General features: G+C 44.1%; 1 non-coding gene across 1 annotated transcript; it reads right to left on the bottom strand.

Moving 5' to 3' along the window:
• Positions 1–9,482: 9,482 nt before the first annotated feature.
• On the bottom strand, positions 9,483–9,645 carry LOC115868608. The gene has a single exon (XR_004045697.1). It is a non-coding gene; the product is annotated as a U1 spliceosomal RNA (small nuclear RNA).
• Between the last annotated feature and the right edge of the window lie 1,188 nt (positions 9,646–10,833).

The following is a 10,833-nucleotide window of genomic DNA, read 5'->3' as shown; positions in this document are numbered from 1 at the left end:
TCCTGTGTGCTCTGGTCAGATATATCCTTCTCCCGAAGCTGCAGATTCAGTGCCATCGTTTGAGATACACTCTTCTCAGGGGAGGGGCAGGCATCCACTGGCTGAGCCGTTTTTAACAGAGCTTCCGGACTAAGATGGCCGAGGAAGAGAGACACAGCTGTCTAGTTCCAGAAATCAGTGAATCATGAATCATGACCTGTGGATCATGACAGCCCAATCCCAACTGATTGTAGGGATGGCACAAAAGGGAACTTACATTTCATTTCATTTCATTTCATTGTTCATGGGGAAGCCACCATTTAAGGGGCAGCCCAAGAACAGCTAACAACAGCAATAACTGTATTTTCCGTGCTGCTTTCTCTGCTTGGAATCCCTTGTCTGGCAAACTTCTGTCCCTCCACCTTCAGCATCGCTTCCCTTTTCTGTGACATAGTTTCTCGCCATCAGAGCACTCTGTCCATCTCTTCCTGTAACAGTCAATGGAAGTGTACGTGTTTATTTCCGTGTACCTTTCCTCTAGCTCTGGTGAGCATCAGTGATGGGTTGGGTTGCTAGCCGTAAAGCCAGCCGTTTGGAACCACCAGCTGCTTCTTGGGAGGAAGACTAGGTTTTAGATTCTCATAAAGCGTTACATTGTTGAACGCTCACAAGAGCAATTCTACCCTGTCCTCATGGGTGGCTATATAGGAGTTGGCATTGACTCACGAGCAGTGAGCTTGGTTTGGGTTAGGTTCCCCTTAATACAGGGACTGCATTGATACTTGAAACTATATCATATCCAACTTATATCCGTAGGGCCCAACACAATGTCTGGCACAGAGAAAAGACTCTATATATGTTTATTGAATGAATCAATTTTCCACAACAGGATTCAAGAGAGTTAATAAAGGAATGTGGGCACAGTAGAGTTCAAAGGTTCAACCTTTGGTAAAAAATACACAAACTCACCATGGTCTTATGAAACTTCGTAGAATTATACTTCAATGTCCCACCAAAGATCTTCACATATCAGCTAGAAACAAGGGAACATTATGATAGCTCAGCCCTCTTGCCAGAAAGAAACACCACCAGGAGACTGGGTCATATCTGGATTCCACAGGCCTCGTGCCCTGTCTCCCCTCCTAGCTTGGCCTGGACTTTTTTTTTCTCTCCCAGCTCCTCCACTCACTTGACCTCTCATCACAGCCCACCTATTTCCACACACGGGGACACACATACACACACACACACACACACACATTCAAAAACAAACTAGTGAAAAGAACCAAGACTTAGACCAGTCAGGTTGAGTACCTCAGAGTACTCTCAGGCCATTGCCAAAGACCTGCGTGTAGCAGTTTCCAGTTTGCAAAGTATTGTCACATAGACGATTTCATTTGTTATTGATTTGGGCCTTGCTACCTGAGCTCAGCAGATGTGGAAATAAAAACAAAGCGCCTTGACTTGTAGAGTTTAAAGCAGCGGTTCTCAACCTGTGGGTTGCGACTCCATTGGGGGTCGAACGACCCTTTCACAGGAGTTGGCCAATTCCTAACAGTAGCAAAATAATTTTATGGTTTCGGGGGGGTGGGGGGGGGAGCATCGCCACAACATGAGGAACTGTATTAAAGGTTCACGTCCATTAGGAAGGTTGAGAACCACTGGTTTAAGGTAAGGCATTCAGGGCAACCTAGCAAGCAGCAAAGCCTTTTAAACACTATTTGCACTATGCTTAAAACTCATATTGTGGCACGCAGTTTGATAAATAAAAATAGTTTGTTGTCAGTTTTCAAAAAAACAAACTCATATTGGAATATAGGATGATGGTGGCCTGAGCATAATCAAGCATTAAAGTAAAGGGTTTTTTTGGGTTGTTGTAAAAGAAATAAATGAATAGTATTAAAAAAATAAGGAGGAGCCATGGTGGCGGGCGTAGTGGTTACACGTTGGGCTGCTCACTGCAAGGTCAGCGCTTGTAAACCCCCAGCTGCTCCGGAGGAGAAAGACTGGGCTTTCTACTCCCGAGAAATCTCTGTAATGCACAGGGGTAGTTCTACCCTGTTCTACAGGGGTGTGAGTTGGAATTGACTCAATGACAAGGAGTTTTGGTTTTTACAGGTGTGTGTGTGTGTGTGTGTGTGTGTATGTGTGTAGGCTATAAAATGAAACACATGTCACTTTCCCTATTGCAACTGAACATTCCCTATTCTTGCTCTCCTGAAGCAAGCACCATGAAACATTTCTTGTATATTCTTCCAGAAGTGTCCTCAGTTTGTATACATAAATATATAATCCGTTTATATATACTTATGTGTATTCAAATACAGAAGTATCATACAGGTGTATATAGATACATGTTTTAACTGTTCTATATAGAGTCATACACAAGGCTGAGTCAAGAAGTTTTGCTACTTGGCTTCCAGTTCATGCATGCATGTGTCTATTCCAAATAAAATCTGTTTAAACATGTTTCAGAAGCTCCTGGTTTAATTGGACCTTTTCATTTTCAAAGCATCCTAACAAGACTAAGAATAATGAGAGAAGGTGTCTGGACCACTAATTGCAGTTGTACTAGGATGCTTTCAAAAAGAAAAGGTGCCATTAACCCAAGAGTTTCTGGGGTGGGGTGGGGGGGGTGTCTGGTAGACCAGTTAAATTCCAGGTGGAGAAGTCAACTCAGCAGGTTAGGGAGCTGTTTTCTTTTGTGTGTGTTGGGGGGGGGGGCGCAGAGGGGTGAACGATTCCAAAGCAGTAATCCTGACGGGAACACAGGGCGATCATGAAGGTGATCACGAAGAAGTTTGAGACAATGGAAAATTACACGGAGATGCAAGAAAACCTGCACCGGGGACTTTTTTTCCCCATTACCACAATGCGCTTGCTCATTCTTCCAAGGTAGCAAAGGCCGTCCTACGAGAATTCCCTTGAAAAATCCTACCCAATCCACCCGACAGCCCTGACCTTTTACCTGCATGCTCAAAACACACAGAATGCATATAAGAAACATAAGTGGAGTCCTCAGGAATGCAAAAACAGCCATTTCAGTGTAAATCAATGGACACACATTTCGTCAGGGACTGGTGAGAGAGATGGAGACATCGCCTTTGAAGTGTGTAGATTGAGATGGACACTATCAAGAAACAGTAGCTCCACCATTTGATAACAGCAAAACCAAACTCACTCCCATCCAGCAGATTGCAACTCAGAGCGACCCTGTAGAACAGGGCAGAACTACCTTGTGCATTTCCAAGACCATAATTCCTTATGGGAGTCAAAAACCCTTGTCTTTTTCCCTTGGCACAGCTGGGAGTTTCAAACCACTGACTTTGCCGTTAGCAGCCCAATGCCTAACCAAATGTCACCAGGACTCCTTGAGTAAGGGGAAAGGTACATGAAAAGAAACAGTGAAACTCTACTGACTGTTAGAGCAGAGAGATGTACCAAGTGCTCTAATGATTAGGACTCTTTTGATATTTTTGTTTAATAAAGCTTTCTAGATTTTGTAGCAATACCATTTGACATATGCATGAATATCTAATATATATACATATATATATATATATATATAAAGCCCTGGCGCAGTGGGTTAAACATTGGGTTAATAGCCTACTAACTTCAAGGTTGGTAGTTCAAACCCACCAGCCACTCTGAGGGAGAAAGCTGAGGTTGTCTGCTCCTACAAAGATGTATTGTGTCAGAAACCCTATGTAGCAGTTCTACTTTATCCCATACGGTCAGTATGATTCAGCATTGACTCAATGGCAGTGGATTATTGCCTATATAAAAGCATTCTATATAAAATCTAACTTACATTATTACATACCTCTGTATATATAGGAATAAATACACCAATCACATACTTAGCTCCTACACTGGGTGCTAAAGGGAATGGCTAGTGGTGGAAGCAGCTGATGATACAAACAGGAAGAGTTATAGTGTTTTTGTTTTCTGATGGTTTGTGAAGGTTAGCTAAGCTCATTGGCTTTTATTGGTAAAAACAACCACAAATAACAACAACAAAAACCCAGGTTTTTTGTCATGTCAGGTCACCACCTGGAAGCAAGCTGCTTTGGTCAAAGAATCTTCCTCTCCAGGAAGCTGGGTCTCCGTTCCCTATATTAGTGGCCCCAGACATGGCTCTGCATGACCGCAAGCGCTGTAACCATTTCTCCACTGAGGCTGACCTGATGCTTTCTTTGAAACACACCCAGCCAAGTGCTCAATGGTCATCGATTGTGCATTGACTCCACCAAGGCGCTGGGCCCCAGCGGGCAGGGAGCGGCAGGTAAACTATTGGCTTTGTGGTACCCGTACAGACTACTCATGCCGGTGGATGTTTGGGGAACTGTCCTGAAGCTGAACTGATGCCTAACTCAATAGCTTCCGCAAAACTTCTCCACAGACACTTGTGGAGAAGGAGATGCCTTTTCTCACTGAATACATGATCAGCAACCCCCTCGCCTCTAGAGATCATTTGGAAGTCACACTTGATCTCTGGGACTTCCACCTTCCTCTTTTATCCTGTCCAATAAAATAAAGTTCTTTGGGGATTTTTTAATGCCCAAAGTTATTTGGGACGAGGAGACAATTTATGGCACTGTTGTTTGATATTCTGAACCTTTCATTCAGAGTTCAAATAATCTTTCCTTTGCTGGGGACGAAATCCCCTCTGGTCTCCAGGAAGTGTGCCGGGACACTAGAGAATAAAAGAAAAAGAGAATGAAACTTGGAGGGAAAAGGAGAGACCACAAAGCCTGTAAACGTACATACACATATTTACTAGATTTCTGAGCAGTGTGGTTTGGCTGAAAACCCTGTGTTCAATCTCTGCTGTTCAAAGTCAGTAGGTGGGGCTAAGAGCGTTCCGGCCTCATCTCCTCACCCGCGTGGAAGTTAATTGTTAAACAGGAATCCCAGACACAATGGTTTGCTTCCACTCTGGTGGAGAATTAAGATGGAAACATCTCATTGATCCTGTGTCTACAGAGAGCAAAGGTTACAAAGCAAGGATTTTGGCCTTAAGTAAAAAATGTAACAACAACAACAAATCCTTTTCTAATAATTTGATATGACTGAACTCTGGGATGTTATGACATCGGTAATAGCTCTCAATAGAATGATTAAATAAATAAAGTCTTCCAGAATAGAGCGGACCAATTACCAAAGCTTTGAAACCCCGTGCATAAAAGTATGTTAAGGAGCTTCCCAGTACTCTAGCATCTGTTCAAAATACAATTCTGGACTAACCGAGAGCCCTAAACCAGGAAAAACACAGAAATAGTTGCTGTGAGGTCAAGTTTCATTCATGGGGACACCAGGAGGGTCAAAGCAGAATTGCATCCCTTCAAGTTCAATGGTTGATTTTTCTTCTGAGAGGCCTCTGGGTGGCCTTAAACATCAGCCTTTTAGCTCACTGAAGAACCTGTTCATCCAGTGGTTCTCCGCCTTCCTCATGCCGCGACCCTTTAATACAGTTCCTCATGCTGTGGTGACCCCCAACCAGAAAGTTATTTTCATTGCTACTTCATCACTGACCTCTGTGAAAGGGTTGTTTGACTCCCAAAGGGGTCACGACCCACAGGTCAAGAACCGCTGTACTATTTGCACCACCCAGGAACTCTCGGTCTCTTAGAGAGTGCTGTCTGACTAAACTTTCTATGGCAATAGGAATATCCTCTGGCTGTGCTCCAATATCGGAACCACTAGTTACATGTGACTATTTGGCAACCAATATGAGGTTAGTGAGATGGAAGCACTGAATGTTAAAAGTCATTTATTTTTAACTAATTTAAATTTAGATCGGCATATGTGGATAGTGATTATCATATTCCATACACTGCTCAGGAGTCATTACCAGCTCTCAAATGAAATTATATATAAATAATTTAAATTATTCTATTGGGGGCACTTACAGCTCTTATCACAATCCATCCATCCATTGTGTCAAGCACATCTGTACATATGTTGCCATCATCATTTTCAGAACATTTTCTTTCTACTTGAGCCCTTGGTATCAGCTCCTCATTTTTCCCCCTGAAATATTTTTGCACTCCCCTCATCATCATCTATCATGCTGTCATCCCAAACATGCCCTGTCTGGGCCACTGGACATAGAATGGCTCCATTTAGGGCAGTGGTTCTCAACCTGTGGGTCGCGACCCCCTTGGGGGTGGAACACCCCCTTTCACAGGGGTTGCCTGATTCCTAACAGTAGCAAAATTACAGTGATGAAGTAGCAATGAAAATAATTTTATGGTTGGGGGTTCCCATAACATGAGGAAATGTAGTAAAGGATCCCGGTGGCATTGGGAAGGTGGAGAACCACTGGCTTAGGGTTGGCCTTGCATTGGAGGCAAGTACCTCCTGGGAGAGGAGGAGAATCCATGTGCAACGCTGGATGAAACAGGAGTCAGACAAGATAGCAAATAAACCATTGCCACACTGTAGAGTGGACAGAGCCGGAGCATCTACAGTAGAAGCAGCATAGAAACATGGAATCACTGATCCTGCCTTCCTCCTCTTACAGGAGGTGTGCATGGGGTTGGGGACGGCTGAGGAAGAGGAGTTCTGAACCCAGTGGTCCCACCTTAGTGCTGCTGTGCTGAGTCCTGGAATCGTCCTTCAGCACATATTCAATCGTCTGCCCCCCCCACCCTGTGTGCTTCAGAAGTGACGAGTGATAGCACAATGCGATAAAGAATATTCAGTCTTCCTGTTCGTGCTTCAGAAAGAGGAAGCTGTTTGACTTAGAATTTATCATTTTCGATCAGAAGGAGGCTCGCAGAGACGATATAAGCTAGTCCTCATAATTTTTAAATTATGAATCATTTTTTTGGCTCTGACAGCTCTTATAACAATCCATACATCAATTGTATCAAGCACATTTGTACATAAGTTGACCTCATATTTTTCAGAGAAGAAATGGAAGCCTGCAGCTCAGAAAAGACTCATGATTTGGCAGGATCACATAGCTCTTTGAGAGTAGAAAAGGGTCATTTGAGTAAATGCATCAGTCTGGAGTAGATAGCCAATGGCCACCCACCTGAAATGTAACAAGGTAACTTTTTTCTTAAATGCTAAACCCAGAAGAGTGCCACCCAGCAGCCTTTGCATGCAATGCTTCAAACCTTTCCCAGGTTCGTAAAGGGTGTGCCAGAGGCTTTATTGAAAACCTGGTTTGCAAACTGGACTGAACTACTTGAGCTTACCTCAGCTAGGGCTGTGTCTCTCCAGACGTGGTCCAGAGAAAAACTTCAACGCGCTCACCGTCTGCACTGGCCCACGTCCCCTCCAGTGAGGCTCTCCGCAGCAGTTCCCAAGACGGCCTTCTTCCCCGCTCAGAGTTCACTGAGCATCCTTATAAGTCCCCTGGATAATGGCAAAACCTAAACAACTCTATTTTCTATTTGTCTTCTTGAAAAACTGTAATTCGCCCACATGAAACTAGCTGGCTTGCCACAAATGCTGAAGGTTTCTAGGTACTTTCTGAGTTTGCTCTGACTCATGTCTTACCTACATAGTTACCCTCAATAAAAAAAATAAAAAAAAAAAAACACCCCAAAACTTAATGCAGAGAACTTAGGGCTCTTTTCCAATGTGAACTCTTTCTTTGCACAGCCACCTCTCGGCTCCATGACCACTCAAATCTCTTTATTTTCCTTAAATGGGTACACAATTCAGATAGTTAACACATTTGAAAGAAGACTTTTTGTGTGGAGTATTTAGACTTTAGAATTTGAGCAAATTAAGAAAAGATATTGTCCTACCAGTGCTAGGATCTAATTGGATTTTCTTTTTCTCAGAGTGACTCGTACATTTTAAACATGGCTCATGCTCATGCAGAAACCTCAATTCTTTCCCTACTGGGTGTTGGGGTTACTCATCGAGGCCCTAACCACAAGGTCAGCAGTTCAAAACCACCAGCAGCTCGGAGGGAGAAAGATGGGGCTTTTGACTCCCATCCGGAGTTCAGGCTTGGAAACCCAGCAGGGCAGTTCCGCCCGATCATGATGAGTCAGAATTAACTGAGGGGAATGAGCTTGTTTGTTAGGAATGTTTCGGCGGCACAGTGGTCACAAACTGGGCTCCTAACTGCAATTAAAACCCAGTTTTGAAATAAAAAAGCAGTTAAAAACGCCTAGTTGCTCCGCTGGAGAAAGTGAGCCTTTCTCCTATAAAGCATCCCAGTCTCTGACGCCCACTGGGCACCTCTGCCCCTTCCTGTACGGGAGCATCGAGGCAGAATTCACTTGAGGGCAGCGAGTGAGCAGCCTGGGCGTGAAGTCGCGTTTTTTTCTCCCTTCTAGCTATCAAACTGGAGGCAGTGCGGGGCATAAATCACATGCCTGGTGCTTACCGAAAAGTTGGAGGTTTGAGGGCACCCAGAGGAGCCACAGGGAAAACCAAAAAAACTCAGGGATTTACCTGAGAACAAAACATTCATGAAAAGTCATATTTCACACAGGTGGGGTTTCTGGGAGTGGGAATCCACGTGAAGACACCCAGCACGCTGCGCTCCTACACCTGCCGGGACCTCTGTCGTTGGCTCCATGGCCTGGCTTGGGGTGCCTCTGAGTTGGTTTTGACTCACGAATGTCCTACGTACAATGGAACAAAGCACCACCCGCACCATTGTTCCTGTGTGGGAGCCAGCGCTGCAGCCACCGTGTCAGTCTGCCTCACTGAAGGTCTTCCTCTTTTTGGTTGACCCTCTACTTCATCCAGCCTGATGTCATCCTCCAGAGACTAGTCCCTCCGGATCCGTGAGATGATGTCTCACCATCCTCGATTCTAAGGAGTATTCTGGTTGCGTTTGTTCCAAGACAATTGATTGTTCTTCTATCTGCCCATGGTAGATTTAATCTTCTTTGTCAAGATCACAATTCGCATGCATCAGTTCTGCTCCTGTCTTCCTTATTTTTGCTCAACTTTGGCATGTGTGTGAGATCATTAAAGACATCACACCTCACCTACGACCCTCCAATGTCCTGGCTTATTGTCCTCTGGAGGTATTCCTTGCGTGGCATTCACCCTTATTATTCAGAACCGCCACCTCCTCCAAGAACAGGTTTCAAATGGCTTCTCTCCTTTTAACCGCGTCTCTTCTAGAAATCGTCTTACCTCACCCCCTCCACAGCATGTATTCCATCACCTGGTCCTCTGGGATTCGCTCCCCAACTCTCGGTATTTTTGTGTGAAGAGTAGGAAACCTTGAAGCTAGGAAAGGAGAGGAAGTTACTATGCACATGAGATCTGGCTTTTACTGCCTTAATTTTTCAGAGAGGCTGATTGATCCAAGATCACACAGGATTTGAAGCCATATCTCCAAGACCATGTCTTTTTACATTACACTCCATTGCCTTTTAGTTTCACATCAGCATCTTACTAAACGTGAGACAATTTTATGTAGTATTACATAACAGATGCAGAAAAGTTATAACTGCATTAGAGGGCTCTATATATGTCTAGTGGTAAACAGTATAACTATTTTAATTTTTTTTAATCAGGGGAGAGTGCGAATGCAGTCCCCCACTACCACAAGTTATGCACTCAAGTTTCCCACATTCGGGGAAATCATGGGGGTCAGCACATCCTGTATGCAATGGATAAGCCACGCTCTGGGGAAACCACTTTGTGATCATGGTCTCTCCCCTGCCAGCTAACTATTAAACATTCTAACTGTTACTGGCTTAGATTACTTATTACTAAGCATAAGCTGACTTATTTGTTTTACAAATATTCACTAATGGAGATAGCAGGCCATAGACTGCAGGCCCGTATTTCTGACGCTCTGCAGTTAGATGAATGGGATAGAAGAAAAGCAGACAGTGACGGGGCTAGAAGTGATAGCAACAGCTTGGTCTGAGGTTCATGGCTTGGCGGAGTGCTGTGATCAGAGGTACTCTTTTTGAGCCGTGTTGTAAGAAAGAAATAACTATGACTGCATTCAAAGGCTGAGGTTTGGAACAATATTTATGATATCTAATAGGAGTTCATTCCTTAATTCTTACAACCTCCTTACACAATACATATGATCTGTATTTTTAAAATGGAGTATCAAGAAAAGAATGTTTAGAAACGGATTGTGCTAGCAATTGTACAATTCTACTTGACATCATTGAATTATGGAATGATATGTGGATCAAATTCCAACTAATAAAAAAATGGGATATCACGAATAAAAGTGGTTACGTAGCCCCAAACCACACCAAACTCATAGCAGCCGGATAAGGCAGACGAGAATTCCTCCTGTGGGCTTCCCCGGCTGCCCATCCTTAAGAAGCAGAAAACCTCTTCTTCTCCCGTGGAACGGCTGGTGGTTGAACTGCTGACGTGGCAGTTAGCGACCCAAGGAGCAACGAATTATGCCCCAGGGCTTCTGGTTACACAGTTAGCATGAGCAAAAGCCAAGCTTTGAAGCTAGTTCTACTTTTGCATGCCTTCCTTTCACAGATTCGAACCAATTTTTACACAATGCCAACATTCCTCAGATCCCGGCACTGCCAACAGGTGGCACTAGTGGACACCTCTAGACAAGCTCTTTACAGATGGATTGAAGAATATTATAAAACATAACCTCTACACGCGAATTCGTAACCTCTCTGTTCATAAGAGTTCTTGAGTAGTGAAAATGGTACATGTGCTTGGCTGCTAACCCAAAGGTGGGGGTTTTAGTCCACCCAGAAGAACCTCAGAAGAAAGGGCCGGTGATCTACCAGCCACTGAAAGCATACAGGGCGCAGTTCTTCTCTACCCCGCATGGTGTTTCCCTGAGTTCAAATGACTCTGCAGCGAATGGTTTGGTTGATGTGCTTCGAGGTGGTCCTGAATGGTCAGCTGCCTTTGTTCTAATGA

This window comes from Echinops telfairi, unplaced genomic scaffold (assembly GCF_000313985.2).
Source record: "Echinops telfairi isolate 266 unplaced genomic scaffold, ASM31398v2 ScPeMD7_14;HRSCAF=57, whole genome shotgun sequence".
NCBI classification, from domain to species: domain Eukaryota; kingdom Metazoa; phylum Chordata; class Mammalia; order Afrosoricida; family Tenrecidae; genus Echinops; species Echinops telfairi.
This window is presented reverse-complemented; position numbering and strand designations above follow the sequence as displayed.